The following is a 17,795-nucleotide window of genomic DNA, read 5'->3' as shown; positions in this document are numbered from 1 at the left end:
ATTAAGTAATGATATTGGGCGGTAGTCTTTGAGTTGGTGTTTCTGAGTCTCTACCTTTGGTATAAGTGTAACAAAAGCTTCTTTCCACGTATCTGGTGCCTTCTCCCCCTGAAGTATTTTGTTACAAACTTCTTTCAATGGCTGAATTAGCCAGTCTTTCAGTGCTTTATAATATCTAGCAGTCAGTCCATCGGGTCCTGGAGACTTGCCCAGTTGCATATTCTGAATGGCACTCTCGACCTCTTGGTCTGTTATGCTATAATTCAATTTCAATCTATTCTCTTGAGATATTTTCGGTAGCCCATTCGCTTTCAAGAATTTCTCTATGTCTACTTCCTTCTGGGGTTGTTGAGAATAAAGCTGTTTAAAATATTTTTGAAAAGCGGTCCTTATTTCTGTAGGGTTCTGAATAGTTTTTCCTTCCACTTCTAGATTTGTTATTGTATTCAACTTTTGTCTCTTCTTAATTTGCCAAGCCAATAATTTCCCACACTTGTTTGCAGATTCAAAAGTTCTCTGTCTCATTTGTCTGATCTTCCACTCAATCTCTTGATTTACCATTTGCATATATTCCACTTGATATAATTTAATCTCTCTTAGAGTTTCCTTTGAATTTGGCTTTAATCTCAATCTCTTTTCTCCTTCATTGATCTTTTCCAAGATCTTTTCCCTTCTTTCCTTTTGTAATCTCTTTTTAAGCGTATTTTGTTGTATCAAGAACCCTCTCATAACAGCTTTACTTGCATCCCATACGATTCTTTTCTCCACCGTCGTGTTCAAATTTATCTCGAAATAGTCTTTCAAAGTTTTCTGGGCCTTTTTGTTCACTTCCTCATCCCTGAAGAGAGAGTCGTTCATTCTCCATCTGAAAGAACCAGTTGGTAGTAAGTTCATTCCCATCTTTACTGCATTATGGTCGGAGCAAGTTTTTGGGCAGATTTCCACCTTTTTTATATTTGGTGCCAGTCCTCGGGTGATCCATATTTGGTCGATTCGTGTCCAAGTCATTTTAGCTTCAGAATAGAAGGTTCCCTCTCTTCCTAACGGGTTTTTGGTTCTCCAGATGTCAATCAAGTCCAGGTTATCAGTCAAATCAAAAAAGGTTTTCGGTAGTCTACCATCCTTGGTGACCACCTGTCGTTGCGCCTTGTCCATATTTGTTGAAACAACTCCATTCATATCTCCCATCAAAATCACACTGTATTCCAAATATTCATTCAGTGTCTCATGCAGCTTCTTAAAAAACTCGGATTTTCCCTCGTTTGGTGCATACACTCCTACTATCAGATACTTCTGTCCATGGTACTGTATTTCAATTGCCAAATATCTTCCATGTTCATCCTTAAACATAAATTTTGGTGTAAGGCTCTCTTTGGCATATATTACTACTCCTCTTTTTTTGACTTTGTCAGATGAGATAAATTCTTGACCCAATCTTTTGTTAATTAAAATTTTCCTATGGAGCCTGGTCACATGTGTTTCTTGTAAGCAGATCAAGTCCAATTGTTCTTTCTTTAAAATATGGAATATCGATTTCCTCTTTCGAACTGAGTTGAGGCCATTACAATTCCAGCTTAGAAGTTGCAGAGACATGATGAATTTATTCTGTTATATTCCTCCAGATGCTCCCTCTGTCTTGTCTTTATCTGTCAAGTCCGGCGTTGTCCTCTTCTTTCTGTTTCGTTTCGGCCTTGCTCCTGTCTTGTCTTCCTCTCCCTCCTCTGATGACTCCAAGGAATCTGCTACTTTTAATGTTCCTTTCTGTAGGTCCTCTCCATAAACTTCTAAAAAGGCGTTCTTGTCTTCCACTGATCTTACTTTTGTCTTTCTTCCCTTGATACTGAAGGAGAGTCCTTCCGGAAATTCCCACCTGAAAATGATATTGTTTTTTCTTAATTGAATAACTAGATCTTTATAATTCGATCTAAGGTCCAGAAGATGCTTTGGAATATCCTTGAAGATCTCGACTTTGGATTGATTAATTATCAATGATTTTTGAAAATGTAGTCCCAAAATCTTGTCTCTTTCTTCTTTGGTTCTAAATGTAACCAAACAGTCTCTAATTTTGATCTTCTTGCTTGTTCTTCCCAGACGAAAGGCACTCAGGATCTTAAATTCCTCCTTCTCAGGCTCCAAAGTCCAAAATTTCTGAAATTCTTGTGTCAGAAGGTCCCGCAGGCTTCCTTCCTCGATCTCTGGAACGTTTCTAATTCTCAGATTAGTTTGTTTATCTTTTAATTCCAGCAACGTTTTAGTTCAGTCAAGAAACGTTAGGAAACGCAGCTGGCACTGGGCACCACACTGCGGGGGCTGGCACTTACCGTGGGGCCTGCAGTGGGCCCGATCCACACATCTCTTCTGGGAGTGATGTGGTAACTTGGGTGCCTGCATGCTCTGCGCTGCCTGAAATGGCAGCATGGGGCTTACATCTGCCCACCACCTCTCCCTCAGCCGCCCTACAGCTGGGGGAGGCGGCAGAGAGGCTCCACGCAGTTCGTCCCGCCCCCATGGGTGGCTCACCCCACCCCCGGCTGCAGGATGCATGCACCGCACCGGGCGCCAGAGCATAGCTGCCAGCTTTTCCCTTTTCTTGCAAGGAATCCTATTTGGAATAAGAGAATTTCCCTAAAAAAAAAGGAAAATGTTGAGAGCTATGCATCTGAGTGGCTAGCTATGCCACTGCCAGTCACATCTCAGTTTAACAAAGCTAAAGAGGAATGAAGCTTTTGGCCAGATACACAAATCAGGAGTCTTCCATCAAGTTTAGTTTCTCATTTCTTCCTGGGAAACTATGGTTAAGTAGCTTTTGAATGAGCAAGGTTACTAAGCCATGGTTTGACGTTGGCTTAATAACTTGGCCTGTTCTGAAGCTGTTAGCCATAGTTTGGGCAACACAAAACAAGAGTTAATGGAAGGCTTTCTGGTCGTTTGCTAGCTGTTCTGAAAAAAGAAATCAAGGGCCTTGGTTGTTAACATCTTAGCTTATTAATGTCTCCCATTGCCTAGTTATGAGACTCCATTCCCCTCAGGCCCAGCCAGCACGGCCGATGATCAAGGATGATGGGATATGGAGTTCAGCAGCATTGGGAGGACCACAGGTTCCTCACACCTAGTCTACTGTTACTGTAGAGATGAAGAGGTTTGTTTGTTTGTTTTTAAGATGAATTTCTATGCCACCCTCTCTATCTAATAATAGATAATAAAATGATAGTTTCCAAAACTCAAAAACCACCAAGTGACATATGATGTGATGTTGCTGCACACTTCAGTATAAATGCAAAAAGGAAATCGGAGGAACCTATGCAAAAGGCTAGTGTGTCACATCACTAGGCGGAATAGGAAGGAAGTTTTTCCCTGGTCAGAGTGTTTAGGGATCTACTCCCAGCTGGTGACTAACAAGTGTGATGAATTGTATGCCAATAAACACCTCAAGACTGACTATTACTTTCTGGAGTGAAAGAGCTGCTCCAAGTTTCTGCTGAGCCCAAGCCTGATAAGAGTCAGTGTTGCAAATTAATTCCAACTCAGCAGCTCATGACCGAGTTTCCTTTTGAACCTTGTTGTTGTTAAAGGATGACACATGAGCAGGGCTTTTTTCCCAGCCAGAACTCAGTTCTGGTACTTCTCGGGGGGGGGGGGGCATTGTCATTATAAGAAAACAAGGGAGGCGTTAATGGCGAGTTCTGGCACCTCTTTTTCTAGAAAAATAGCACTGGATCTGTGGCAGAATGTCCAGCTGGATGGAAGTCTTCCTCTCTCAGTGCCTGAGTATTACCATTTTTAGCAATTTAGTAATTCGCACGACAACCCTGCAAGTTAGGTCAGTCCAATTATCTCCACATTACAGATTGGGTGGGGGAAAGGCAAGGAGCTGAGGATAAGAGAACAGCAGTGCTTAAAGCCACTTAATAAACTGCCTGCTAATTTTATATTTAGTAAAGGCAGGATCAAGGGCCTCAATGTGTACTTTGCATCTCTGTACAGAGGTGCCAGCAGCTGCTCATTCTTACCTACTTTTAGGAGCTGATCAACTTGCTTTTTTCTTTTTTTCTTTTTTACAAAATCTGCAGTCTCAGATAAATATTCTCAAGAAGTTCAAGAAGTACCGGTATATACGAAAAAAGAGGAAAATTGATCAAATTTGCCAGCAGGTGGCGCTCAAATATCTTAAATATGTGATTACTTTGTATTCTTAATATGGTTTGCTAGGAAACAACCTGATTTTTCAGGAAATTGTACTTTCTGTGTATCTGCTTATGAAGGTAAGGGTTACCCTCTTTTTTTCTAATTATGCCTTCTGTGCCTTGCTAGCAGCATGCCAAGAACATGTATGAACCCCGCTCTTTGCACAAAAGAATCAGAAGGGTAATACTTTTCCATAACTGCAACTGACTGTTGCATCTGTTGAATAACTGCTGGCTTCTACAGTGCAAAGAGCATAGATAGAACAACACTTCTACGAAAAACAAAACACAGGCAACTAACTTCTTACTTAAATGCATTATGGGTTTGAGAAGGGTTACCATGTATCTAGTTATAAATTGAGCTGACTTCTTTGTTTAAAAAAGAAAAAGCATCTGGCTTATTTTTTTTTTTAAAAATAATTTTTAAAAACTCATTCTTTAAGAAAGTGATTAGCTATTACTCACACAACAACTGAAGTGGTTTACCAGGCAATCTGTAAAACATTACAATATCTCCACAAGAAAACAGCTGGATGTGTGTGTGTGTGTGTGTGTGTGTGTGTCACCAATTAAATACTAGCTAGCAGGAAAAATCTTAATTGATGACAATCTAGCAGCAAGGGGGGGGGTGGTCAGATGCTTCCTCTGAAAGAGAGATGCCATAATTTGGGTCCTTGCTTCTGTTGCAATATGGGATATGGAAAAGATCTCCTTGCACTGAATGAAGTGTGGTATAGCAGTTAGGGTGTTAAGAACTGTAGAGAGGACTGTTCAAATTCTTGGGCCAGCCATGGTCTCTTAGAGTAACCTACATGACAGGGTGGTTGTGGAAATAAAACCCTGAGCTCCTTGGAGAAATGGTTATGTATCAATGTAATAAATATATGCTACCAGGTCAGGTCTAAGGTCTTGGTTTTAGCTTATAAAGCCCTAAACAACACAGGACCCAGTTCCCTTCGAGGCCACCTTGTCCTGTTTATCTCTGTGTTCAGGGATGAGGTCTTGCTGGTGGTGCAATGCATCCACCAGGTGGTTACCAGCAACAGGGTCTTTGTTGTGGTAGCACCAGCACTTTGAAACTTACCTACTGTTTTGTACTTTTAGACATCTGTTGAAAGCCTCTCTTTTTACTCAAGCCTTCCCCCAAATGAATTGTCTTCAGCTTTCAGCCAATATGATCCACAAGGAAGGATTTTTATTATGCTCAGTAATGCTTGGTTTTGCTTTGTAATTTTGTTTCATGACCTTCTCTCCTTCATGACCTTCTCCCCACCCCCCTCAGTTGTGGCAGCAATGACAGAGGAAGTGTGGGAAGGCCTGCCTAGGCCTCTGGCCTACCTGTCTGCCTGCTTGCTCTTCCACACATGTGCTGTTGCTTGTCAGAGTAAGAGACAAGTGCAAATATAGAACACAGGGATACAATCTAATATGTACAGTTGGTCTTAGGGGGCTTTTATAAATAACCTGAATTGGTTTTACAAATAGTACTGTCACCAGGGACTCTTCTGCCATATTACCATAGCTAATTAAAATATTGCAAATCCATAATTCTTACTTGGCAAAATCCTATATCCCATATCTTCTTTTTTTTTTTTTTATATAATATTTTATTTTCCGCATTCAATAAACAAAAAAAAGAACAAATCAACAAACACATCAAAAGGAAAAAAGCAAAAGAAAAACAATACATACATTATACAAAAACATAAAGAAAAATAAAAACGGTAAGAATAAAAGAGTTAAAAACAAATATTGTATCATTATATTCTTCAGCATTAACTTAGGTCTGCGACTTCCCCATGCCTTCCCACTCTGTATTCTAGGTCTTATATTCTGGTAGTAAACTCTTTCCCTCTGACGTATCTTTGGTTCAGATTAATATTATTGTCTTATTTATCCTTACATTTCCCTATGTCTTATTAAATATACTTTCTTTAACATTGTCATTTTTATAATAACATTCTTTTACATTCAATCTGATAACCTCAAACGTTCGTAATTTTATAATGCTTCTGTAAATAGTCTTTAAATTTCCCCCAGTCTTCCTTCACCATCTCTTCTCCCTGGTCTCTGATTCTGCCGGTCATTTCTGCAAGTTCCATATAGTCGATGAGCTTCATTTGCCATTCTTCCAGCGTGGGTAGATCTTGCGTCTTCCTATATCCTATATCCCATATCTTCTGCTATGGTCAATAAAGTCTTTGCTTATCTTCTCTGGTTATAAGAAAATGTGTCATTTTGGCCATAACTGCAAATTCTTGCACTTTGTCAATTGCTCTTTAAAATTCTGCTGTGTTATTCTAATAGAAGTATTGGCTCACAGTTGATAAATGCAAAACAAAAGGCGCATGAGTCAAAGTGAGATAGTGACACATAGGTCAGGGGACATGTGTGCGATTCTGAAACTTTTAATTAAGAAAATTGATATGTGAATCAGTTTCACAGATTGCTTTCTTACAGATATAGGTGGAGCAGACCAGGACTGGGAACTGTAAGGTGGAGCTTGCGGGAATGGTCATTGTTCATTTACAAGGTTGCTTTTATAGGCAGACTGATTTTTTCCTTAACCCAGCTAAAAATGAACATTAGCTGCTCTATTACTTTGGAATTTGCCACTGCAGCAGGTTCTCAGATGAGCCTTCTGTCTCAAATTCTCATAAGTGTTATGAAAATGTAGTAAACTTGGGTTGTTTCTGTTTGATGCAGTGCGCTAATTACACTCGCTGCAAACCTCTGCTTGTAAAAATAAAGCTGCAATTTAAATATGAAGGCCTAGTTTTGAAAAATTGCCTGTTCTGTAGGTCTCTTCTGTACACCTATATTTGTAAAAGCAGAAGTGGCTGTATTTGTTCAGCACAGTGGAAAAACACGCCACAAATCAGCTGTTGTTGCCAAAGAAGCTCCAACAACCCGCTTCAAAGCATTTTGCAAACCCTCATTTCATCTCCCTCCCTGCCAATCAAATCTGAACATTTTAGAAGGAAGAAATGAATTCTGGATTCATATACTGGATTCATAGTCGTAAACATGCTAAGACAGCGTTAACATGGGAGTAAGGCTCACTCAAGCTGAAGCCAGACCATTTGTCCATCTAGCTCAGTATTGTCCATACTGATTGTCAGTGGCTCTCCAGGATTCAGTCAGAAGTCTTTTCCATGCTTACCTGGAAATGCCAAGGATTGAATCTGAGACCTTCTGCAGGCAAAGTAGATGCTTTGCTACTGAGCTATAGCCCTCTCCTGACAAGTTTTCCTTGGAAACTACAACTAATCCAGAATGCAGCAGCTAGACTGGTGACTGGGAGCGGCCACCGAGACCACATAACACGGTCCTGAAAGACTTACATTGGCTCCCAGTATGTTTCCGAGCACAATTCAAAGTATTGGTGCTGACCTTTAAAGCCCTAAACAGCCTTAGCCCAGTATACCTGAAGGAATGTCTCCACCCCCATTGTTTCGCCCGGATACTGAGCTCCAGCACCGAGGACCTTCTGCCGGTTCCCTCACTGTGAGAAGCAAAGCTACAGGGAACCAGGCAGAGGGTCTTCTTGGTGGTGGTGCCCGCCCTGTGGAATGCCCTCCCATCAGATGTCAAGGAAATAAACTACTACCCGACTTTTAGAAGACATTTGAAGGCAGCCCTGTTCAGGGAAGTTTTTAATGTTTAATGTTTTATCATGTTTTTAATGTTCTGTTGGGAGCTACCCAGAGTGGCTGGGGAAACCCAGCCAGATAGGCGCGGTATAAATAATAAATTACTACTACTACTGCTGCTGCTGCCGCTTAGTGTTTTATCTTTCTGGTACTGGTTAACAGAGTGTGTGGCACATGGCTTGGATCCTCTGGCCATTAGGTTGAAGACCTGGGACGGCCAACGTGGTGGCCTCCTGATGCGTTGGACTACAGCTCCCATTCACCCCAGGCAGCAAGATAATGGTCAGAGTCAGGATGATGGGAGTTGTAGTGCAAAATTTCCCCTGTGGTAATGAGTAGACTGTGCATGGCCTGGCAAACTATGGTTGCATCCAACAAGTGATGTTGTCTCCATTGTATTCTCAGGTTGTATTTCCTGAGAATGCTCAGGGGACTGAATCTATCTCAGCACCTACTCCTGTCCTATTATCACAGTACCATCGAGAGTGTCTTAACCTATAGTATATTATCGTGGTATGGAAGCAGCTCTGAAACGGATAAAAAAGCTTTACTGAGAATAACTAAAATTGCCCAGAATGTTATTGGGCTCCAGCTACCAATCCTGGATGAGATCTTCACGTCTCGCACTGTGAAGAAGTCACACAATATCCTGAGAGATCCTACCCATCCTGCTCACAACTTTTTTGAACTGTTGCCTTCGGGCAGAAGATATAGGACAATGAAAACACGAACCACACGTCTTCTGAATAGTTTCTATCCAAGAGCTCTGATTGCACTAAATAATGATCTCAGGGCCAGTTGTAAGAAATAGCAAGCAGGGAGTAGGAAGGAATGAGATAGGGTTTAGGTTATGTTATGCCTTTAATAGGTCATGTTATATTCTGGATTATGTATGTTTTATAGATTATGTCTGAATGGGATGAGAGTGTTGGAGGTACGTGCAAATGTGTATGTGAACCCGGTCTTTGGGTGGGTGTTTTGATTTTCGTTGTTGTGTATACTGTGTATATACGGACAATGACAAATAAATTTCTAATCTAATTCCCATCAACAAGTGCTTACAGCAACTTGACTCCCACAGCTGATAACCCATGCCTATAAATGCCCGATAGTCGCATACCTTCCAAGATTCCTCAGATGAAAATAGGGACATACCTCACTCCGCCCCCCCCTCCCAGTTACTGCAAAACATTTCCTATCAGAAGAAAGGTGAGTGCCACCAATACCTCACCAATGGGACACAGCCTGCCCGCCCTCCCCCATCCTAAGAAAACCCCTCAATCCTGATTTTATTTTTTTTTTATTCCTTGGTAGGTGTACAAAAAGAAACACCTACAAATCACACTAATAAATACTGCACTTACTCAAATGTAATTCATCCTTTTTTTGGCCGAATTACATCGTGAAAATTAGGGTGCGCATTAGATTTGATGGCGCATTCACATTCGCCAGCAGGTACTTTTTGGGTTTCAAGGTTTTGAAATTTGAGGTGCGCATTAGATTCAATGGTGCATTAGATTCGCGTAAATACGGCAGATTTCAGAAACAAAGCATTTTAAAAATAAAAATAAAGACTCCTTGCGCTCTACAACCCTTTCTTCCCACCTAGGGTGACCCCGCCCTTTGCTTGCCCCTCAGAACCGGTGCGTCATGCCAGGCTGGGCCTCAGTGATGGCAGCCTCTCGTCCTCTTCCTTGCCCACTCTCCAGCAGCTGCTACGAACTGCCCAAGGGAAGCGCTTGTCAGCAGCAGCCATGGAGAGGCAATGGGATGCTCCCTCGCAGCCACAGTTGTTGTTGCTTGGGGCAATTGCCAGCTCATACTCCTCCACAAGCTTGGCAGTGCTGACAGGGATCAAATCAGGACATTCCGGGATCAAATCAGGACAGCTTTCATAATCCTGGGACTTTCACTGGAAAATTGGGACACTAGGAGTCTATGTATCCATTCCTATTTGTCCAGAACTTTGGTATGAGAAACAGAAGACTCCTCCCTTCAACCATCTTTCCACATCATATTAAAATCTGGGCCACAGAGCAAAATATGTAGAAACCAGCTCATTGCATAAAAGTTTCAGCAGGCTATTAGAAAGTGGCGACATTTCTGGAACTTTGGTTCCTTTGTCTAGCACATGAGAAAAAGCAAGCTAAGGGTTCTGAGCCTCAGCAATATAATAATCCTATACTACGACACGAACCAGCCCATAGTGCCAGCAGTAGGGTTAGAAATCACTTAACAGTTATTGTCTCATATGTTCCTCTTGTGGTAAGTAAATACTGTACAGGGGAAAAGGAAAAAGAACCGTCTTGCAAACTTTCTAGAAAGAAAGGGAACGTGGCATTTTTTTCTGGGAAGAAGTGTTGCTACACTCTCAAGTACACTCTGACATTTACTTGTTTATTTTGAAATGCAAATGCTGCAAACATATGCAGAATTTTTTGCGGTCGCTTACTGTCTTATTAGTGATCGTGCTGATAAGCTGCATTCCTGAAATGTTGTTGCTTAGCAATACAACTTCAGGCGTGTAATGAGGCTTTATAGTGGCTACTTGAAGACGGAGGAAATTATCTCAACTTCACAGGTTCTTTGATCATCAGCCCCATTTATAATGCTTGGGTAATAAAATATTTTTTTCAGCAAGCGCCCCCCCCCCTGCCCTTACAGATAATTTTGTTGCTATTCAGCAATTGTGTACAGGTTGCAATGACATCAAAAGCAAAGCAGTGTATGGAAAAGGTTTTCATTTTATTTTACTTTAAAATATGCCTGTTCCACCTCCCATTGAAATAATATCCAGCTGGCATACAATACGACAATTCAGTAGAAAGCAACAATTCAAATCCAAAATATAACAAAAATAAAATCAACAGGGTGTTTCCTAACTACTGCTCTCTGCAGCTGCAGAGGGAACCTCTGTGGTGATGGTGGACCATCTAGCGGACGAGGACTCCATCTTTATAAGAGATGGGGGAAAATTTGATTCAGTTTGGATTGAAAGACAAACCAACCTAATTTGAACTTTCCAAAATAATATGAGAACCAAACCATAGCCAGAAGTTGTGCCTCTCTGAATTGTGCAATACAGTTCTCCAGTCCAGTACTGTGAACAAAAATGCATAGACTGGGGTCAAGTGTTCATGAAAATACATATATCTGGCTTTGGGGAAAAATGTGAGTATTAGACAAACTTGCATACAAACTTTGCTTTCTGCTTTTTCTGCTTCCATTTATAAATACCCGTAATACCTCTTTCTCTTTACTCCAAAATAAGTCCCATTGATTTCAGTGCTGCTTATTACCCCTTCCTTCTGCTATCCCCTTTGCACAGTGATGCAATTTTGATTTAAATAAGGCTTTACTATTATATATTTGCTCTGCCAGGCAATAGGTTTAATATATCCTTTTCACTCACCCATTTCCAAAATCTAAAGCTCTTTTGTGCATGAATAATACATACTAAGCAGGCGTCCTGTTCCTTTTTAAATTAAAAGTGGCTTTCAGTTTTGTTTCTGAAATGTCTCCCCATTAATGGAAGCTTTTCTGTTAATTAGGGTGGCCACTTGTGTGTAGCTGAAAAGAAGGGCACAGATTTGCATACATGCATAGATGGAAATTTTGAAATAATTACTTTTATTTAACATACATCTCACCGCAGTGTGGAAGGCTATGACCAGGTGACCTATGCCTGTATGTGTTGTTGATGGGCCACTTGTGATCTTCTTGCTTGATTTTATGCCAGACTTGGACTACACAGCCCTCCAATCAGAGGACACCTTCAGAGAGACAGTAAGGTATAGTGGTTAGAGTGTCTAGGACCTGGGAGGCAAGGGTTCAAATCCCAACTAACCATGAAGCTCTCAGGGTGACCCTGGCTAAGTCACTGTCTCTCAGCCTAACCTACCTCACAGGGGATTAAAGGAGAAAAACCAGGTATGTCACCTTCAGCTCCTTGGAGCAAAAAGGTGCGGTATAAATGCAATCATAAACATTTACTTATTTATTTAAATATCTATAACCCTCACTTTCATAACGTGTATCAAGGCAGGATAAAATATACAAAATATGATGAAATCAGTCCATGATTAAAAATGTCAGGAGGTACTGATTTTTGTCCTCTGTAAAATGGGACCCTTAGTCACCCAAGTATGCATGTTATTTTGTTTTGTCTTCTTCTTGCAACTGCATAGTAAGCAACAACAAATGGGAGTGGGGGACAATGGCCGTAAGTGAAAAATACACTTGCATATATGCCCAAGAGAAACATTCTCTGTCATTTTGTTAAGATTTTAAGTGCACTTCAAACATTATTGTAAGAACACCGAGTGCCTAAACAGAGCGTTTCATTCACGCATCACAAAGGATCCTAAGAAATATAATTGTTTTCTAGTCTTGTCAAAGATCAGAATGAAATTGCTAAAAGTGCCACTTAACTTGGTCTTTGGGAAATGTAACTTTGCAAAATGAGAGGAAGGCACTCATGGATGAAAAGGATCCATGACACAAACAGAAACAAAAAAACCCATCTCTTAGTTTGGATCTAAAAACAAGCCTTTTCCCAGATGTATGATGAATTACATATGTGAAGTATATCTTAGAGAGAGAGAGAGAGAGAGAGAGAGAGAGAGAGAGAGAGATATTTTTGTTTAGCATTCATAGCTGTTTCACATATTGTTTCTTCTTAGTAATGTTTATAGCAATTCTTCCAGGTTGGTTTGCATTATTCCTTTCCTGTAGCGGATGGGACAGGGGTGGGGAGGCAGGCTTCAGCAGAGGTAATGATTGAACTAGAGACCTCCTCATATACTTTGCAATCCAAGCATCCTTACACACAAGTAAGCTCTGCTGTGTTCAGTGGGACTTACACACAGGTAAACTCAGGTATACCTTTTAAGAAGGACATTGACAATGTGTGCAGAGGACAGCAACCAAGATGATCAAGGGTCTGCTGTGAGTTTGGATACATAATCTTGTGTTGGATGGAACAATGGTCTGATCTAGCACAAGGCAGCTTCCTAATAAGGGGGACTTCTCTATGATAGGATCCAATTCTAACAAATATGAATCTAAATGGAGGAATTGTCCTCCACCTTCTTTTAACCATACATTATGATCACGAGGCCTAAAATGCCACTTGAATGAAATGTTTTCATATCTGTTTGGGAAGAATAATCACACCAGCAAAATATTGCTTGTCTTCTGAAGGTAAAAGCTATGAATGAATTACTGTATCACTATAAATACTTGCAGTGGTGCTTACTTTGTATTTTCATTTTATTTTCCAGACAGAATGAAAGTCGCTTAGTCAATGCTTTTCACAGCTTCAGACACAATGTGGTATTCCTTCTATCCGTCGCTGTTCAAAGCATTATTTTAAATGTTATGCACTAAGCAAATAGTAAGCGCAACTGTGCCCTCCAGAAAGTACCTGCGGAGATAAAGTGTAGTAAAGGAAATAAATAAAAATTGATTTACTTACAAACTGTTCAATGGTCTGGTTCACTGGCGGAGGAAGAGGAGTGTGGAGGGAGCACACCGCCTGTGGCAGCATGATCCCGGTGGGGTGCTATTGCTGCTCCCCCCCCCCCCGTGCTTGGCACCACGCCCCCGCAGGCGTGCCACACCCTCAGGATGTGTGTCACGTCCCTGCGGGCAGCACGCCACGCCCCTGGGATGTGCTCCAGCCCTGCCCCCACCTGCTCTCCCCCCCCCCCCGGTGCCAGAGCATGAAGCTCCACCACTGTTCTGGTTCACATGCTTTTCACTCAGAAAAAGCCGCACAGGTAGTAAAACTTGGTTTAGTTACAGCAATGAAAGTTCCTATCCTATTGGTGTAGGAACTCAAGCATGGCCGATGAGAGCCATGTGGTCTGAGCTGCAACAACCAGCTCAGGCCTCCTCACACACTGAGTTTCTCAGGTAGTCTGGGGTAAGGGGGAGACAAAAGTTTGTTTACCTAGTCCCTCCCAAGGTATGCTAGGCCTGGCAAGACAGCTTACTCTATGGCCTTAACCCCTTCATGCATTAATTAGACTAATGTTGGTTATATGAGGGGCTTCATATACTGTATGTAGTCTAAACAGGGAGTTACTGGGTCATGAGTAACTACAGCCAAGCTATCTTAATCTGTTTAAGCAATGATATGCAGCTGTTACGAGTCTTAGATGATAAAAGGCATTTTGAAACACAGTCACTTAAGAACGTAAGAACTACCTGCTGGATCTAGTCCCACATTCTGTTCTCACAGTGGCCAAACAGATGCTTGTGGGAAACCCATCTGAGAGTGACAGCACCTGTGATTCCTAGGAATTGGTATTCAGAAATGTAGTGCCTCCACCAGTGAGATAGAAACACAGCCATCATGACTAGCAGCCACTGATACTGATAGCCGCATCTGCTGTTGAGGCTGATTTGTTTAATCCTCTTCTGCAGCCTTTGACTGGCACTTTTTGGCCAGTGTCTGGGGAGAGCAGCCTTTTCACTCAACATTGTCCTTCTCTAGTGATGAATCTCAGTCAGTATAATTGCTGCTGAAGAACACAAATAGTTACACTACAGCCCTTGACTGAAATGACTCAAGGTCTTTTGTTGCAAAGATTAATCCACATTATCAACAAGGGGGGAAGTGCCAAGGTTATTGATATTATCCCAGGCCAAATCTCAGCAATTAGATGAAATCAGCCAAGGCTTTGCATACTTTCAAACCACGGACTCTGTATGAATGCAAATGCTGGTGGTTTCATCTAAGGCACAAAGCTGGTCCCTATTTCTTGCTTTCAAAGCAAGCCACAACACTGAGTGAGATTCCATGCTGATAATAAATCAGCACAACTCCAAGGAAATTGTCATTCGGTTTCTACCAGCAGAAGCCCCAGCCAAATATTTTTTATACTGTGAGTTAACAGAGAGATCAAAGCTGCTTTTGTGACCAAAACTCTGGTAGCAGCAGATGAACTGCAGAAAACATACTAGGCTGTTCATGTCCTTTTGCAAAGTGTATGTTTTCTATACAACAGGCAGAAGGCTTTGTGCAATGCAACCAGGAGGACAGACAGGGCAATCTACCAACATGAAGCACAGAAGGCAAATAAAAGTGTCTGGGTCTGCTGTGGAGAGGAGAATCATTAGAGTTTTCAAGTGAGGCAGAAATTGCCGTTCCCTGCTGTGTGTGATAGGAGTAGGATGGCTAAAAAAGGAGGAAATGTACCACCGCCACTAAAGAAAGGGGGGAAACAGAGATGGTGCTGATTTGCATACAATTGGCATATGTCAATTTGTATGTACCACTGCAAATTTATAAAATTGAAGGCAACAGTGCATCTCACCATAGTGGGGGAGACTGTGACCAACAGTGTCTTTCTCTCTTAAGAAAGAGTGGAGCACCTCTGGCCCTGTCCCTTGCCAGCTCTGCCATATGGCCCCCAACAAATTCCCTCCAAGACAAAGTGGCCCTCAGGAGGGTGATCTGTCAACTCCTGCTTTATAGAAAGAAAAAAGTTCCCCATCCCTTAACCAGGCTATGGCTGTGCCTAGGATTGCCAGATGGCCATAAAAAAACCAGCTTGACCTCTCTTGTACTCCTAATAGCTGTTGCCAGGCAGAAACCAGCAGGTGAAGCTTTTCATGCCATGGAGACGTCTGCTTATTGCTGCAGGTCAGTTGGCACTGAAGGCGCAGTTACAGGGGCCAGTCTAAAAGCTACAGTGCCAGTTCCAAGATGGTGCTCTTGTACTCAAGCCAGCTTAGCCCTGTTGGTGTCAGTGGAACCAAATTGGCTTGGAGCACAAGTCCTCTAGCTTAAGTAGCTTGAGTGTTGTTGTTTATTAATTAATTAAATTTGTATACTACCCTTCATCCAAAGATAACAGGGCGGTTCGCAGCATAAAAATACAAAATGAAAATACATTATCATAATTGCAACAACAAAGCCCCATACTCCCTCTCCCACAAACACATTTAAAAGGCCATAGATAGTTTTAGATCAGCTGGGGTTTTTTGCCTGTGTTACAGTGCAGGCATAAATACAGATATTAATCTGGAAGACTCTCTTCTTAACAGATTTGTCCGGAGACCTTTGAATGAGAACCTGCATACAGGGCCTTGTTTTTGGTGAGCTGGAAGAGAAAATCTCTTCTAGCTCAGCATGTAGAATGAGCCATAATGTCGGAGCGGAGCAGGTTCACTGCATGATAGCAGGTGGTGAGCGGTACACATCATTAATACACCACAGCTAGCAAGAATCAGGCTGACAGTGGAGTCTGGATGATGACACCTTGAGCTACTGCTCCACTATCTCAAGCAACCTTGGAGTCCCAATTCAGGGGCAGTGAAGTATTAGGAACATATAAAATCCTGCTCCCAGCAATAAGAGAGCTGAAAGGGCTAACATATTCTGCAGGTGTGAGTCCTTAGGTTGCCAAAACAACACCATCCATGCACAAGAGGGGTGTATCAGCAGATTGGAGGAACCCCAGGATTCACACAAAAACCATTTTTTATATAAAAAGAAACTTTCAAGCAAGTGGGAAGGAGACCCCATTAAGGACTGAGTATGCACAGTGGGTGGCGCTGTGGTCTAAACCACAGAGCCTAGGGCTTGCTGATCAGAAGGTCGGCGGTTCAAATCCCCATGATTGGGTGAGCTCCCATTGCTCCTGCCCACCTAGCAGTTCGAAAGCACATCAAGTGCAAGTAGATAAATAGGTACCGCTCCGGTGGGAAGGTAAACGGCATTTCTGTGCGCTGCTCTAGTTTGCCAGAAGCGGCTTAGTCATGCAGTTCAGCAGTGTAGTTAATCAGTAAGAACTTAAGAAGAGCCCTGTTGGATCAGGCCAATGACCTATCTAGTTCAGCATCCTTTTCTCACAGTAGCCAACCAGAAATCTTTGGGAAGACCCGCAAGCAGTACCTGAGCACAACAGCACTCTCCCCACTAGTGATTCCCAGCAAATGGCATTCAGAGGCATGCTGGATAAATTTCTACCATCACCAGAAATTTGGGTTTGTGCGGTTAAAGTGCCCTGTTGCTGAGCTGCAACAAACTTGTTTTTCAAAAAATGGACTTTTTGCAGCAAGCACACCGGCAGGGATGCTGAATTGGCTCTACCAGTGTGTTGGTACCACGTTGACCTCTCTGCTGCCTCTCCTTTATCCCATCCCTTCCTGGTAAACAGATGTTCCCCACCTTGTGGGAAGCTAGCACCATGTCTCTGCCCCACCAGACAAGCCAGTTCTAGTGTCAAACCCTGGGTGTGTTCATCATACAACCAGGTGCACTGGGCCTTGGTCTATAATCAGTGACCCATAAGTAGGCGTATTTAAGTGAGTGGGATTTTTGTGCTCTGACCTTGGCTACTGTCTTCTCCCCAGCAAGGCACAATGAGGTAATAGCTATAATATACCTCACATCTTCTATCTTTCTTCATCACCTAATTAAATGCCAGTCGGAAGAACCTCTTGAGTCAATAACGATTTTGTTGGCGCTTGCTCAGTAATAGTAAGGTGGGTTCTTGTGTTTTTTAACGAAAAGTAATCAGGCAGCAATAATTCTTCTCAGCTCATCAGTGTTCAGCAATCACAGACAAATGGGAACAATCATAAAACATGCCAGTTAGGAATTAAAGAAATAAATACAGAGGAAATCAATCTGTCTCCCAGGAAGATTACTCCATTTTTAATTATTTATAGACTTTAATGTTAAAGGCACATGGTGAATAGTCCCTTTTGCTGATGTCCCTATTGTGGCTCTTCCATACGCAAGTAGCCCCACTAGGATTGCAAACCTAAACAATTTACCTTGGACAAAGTCTCACAGGGCACAATACTTCTGAGCAAACATTGCACCACATATGTCCATCACTCCATGCTTCACCACTTCAATTTGAGATACTGCAAGGGGATATAGAACATTCCTGGCTGGAATGTTTTGATCAACAATGTCTGCTTCACACCTGTGAGTCAA

Source organism: Podarcis tiliguerta (genome assembly GCF_965153285.1).
Source record: "Podarcis tiliguerta genome assembly, chromosome: 3".
In the NCBI taxonomy this organism is placed as follows: domain Eukaryota; kingdom Metazoa; phylum Chordata; class Lepidosauria; order Squamata; family Lacertidae; genus Podarcis; species Podarcis tiliguerta.
The sequence above is the reverse complement of the archived record's forward strand: the minus strand, read 5'-3'. Positions refer to the sequence as shown.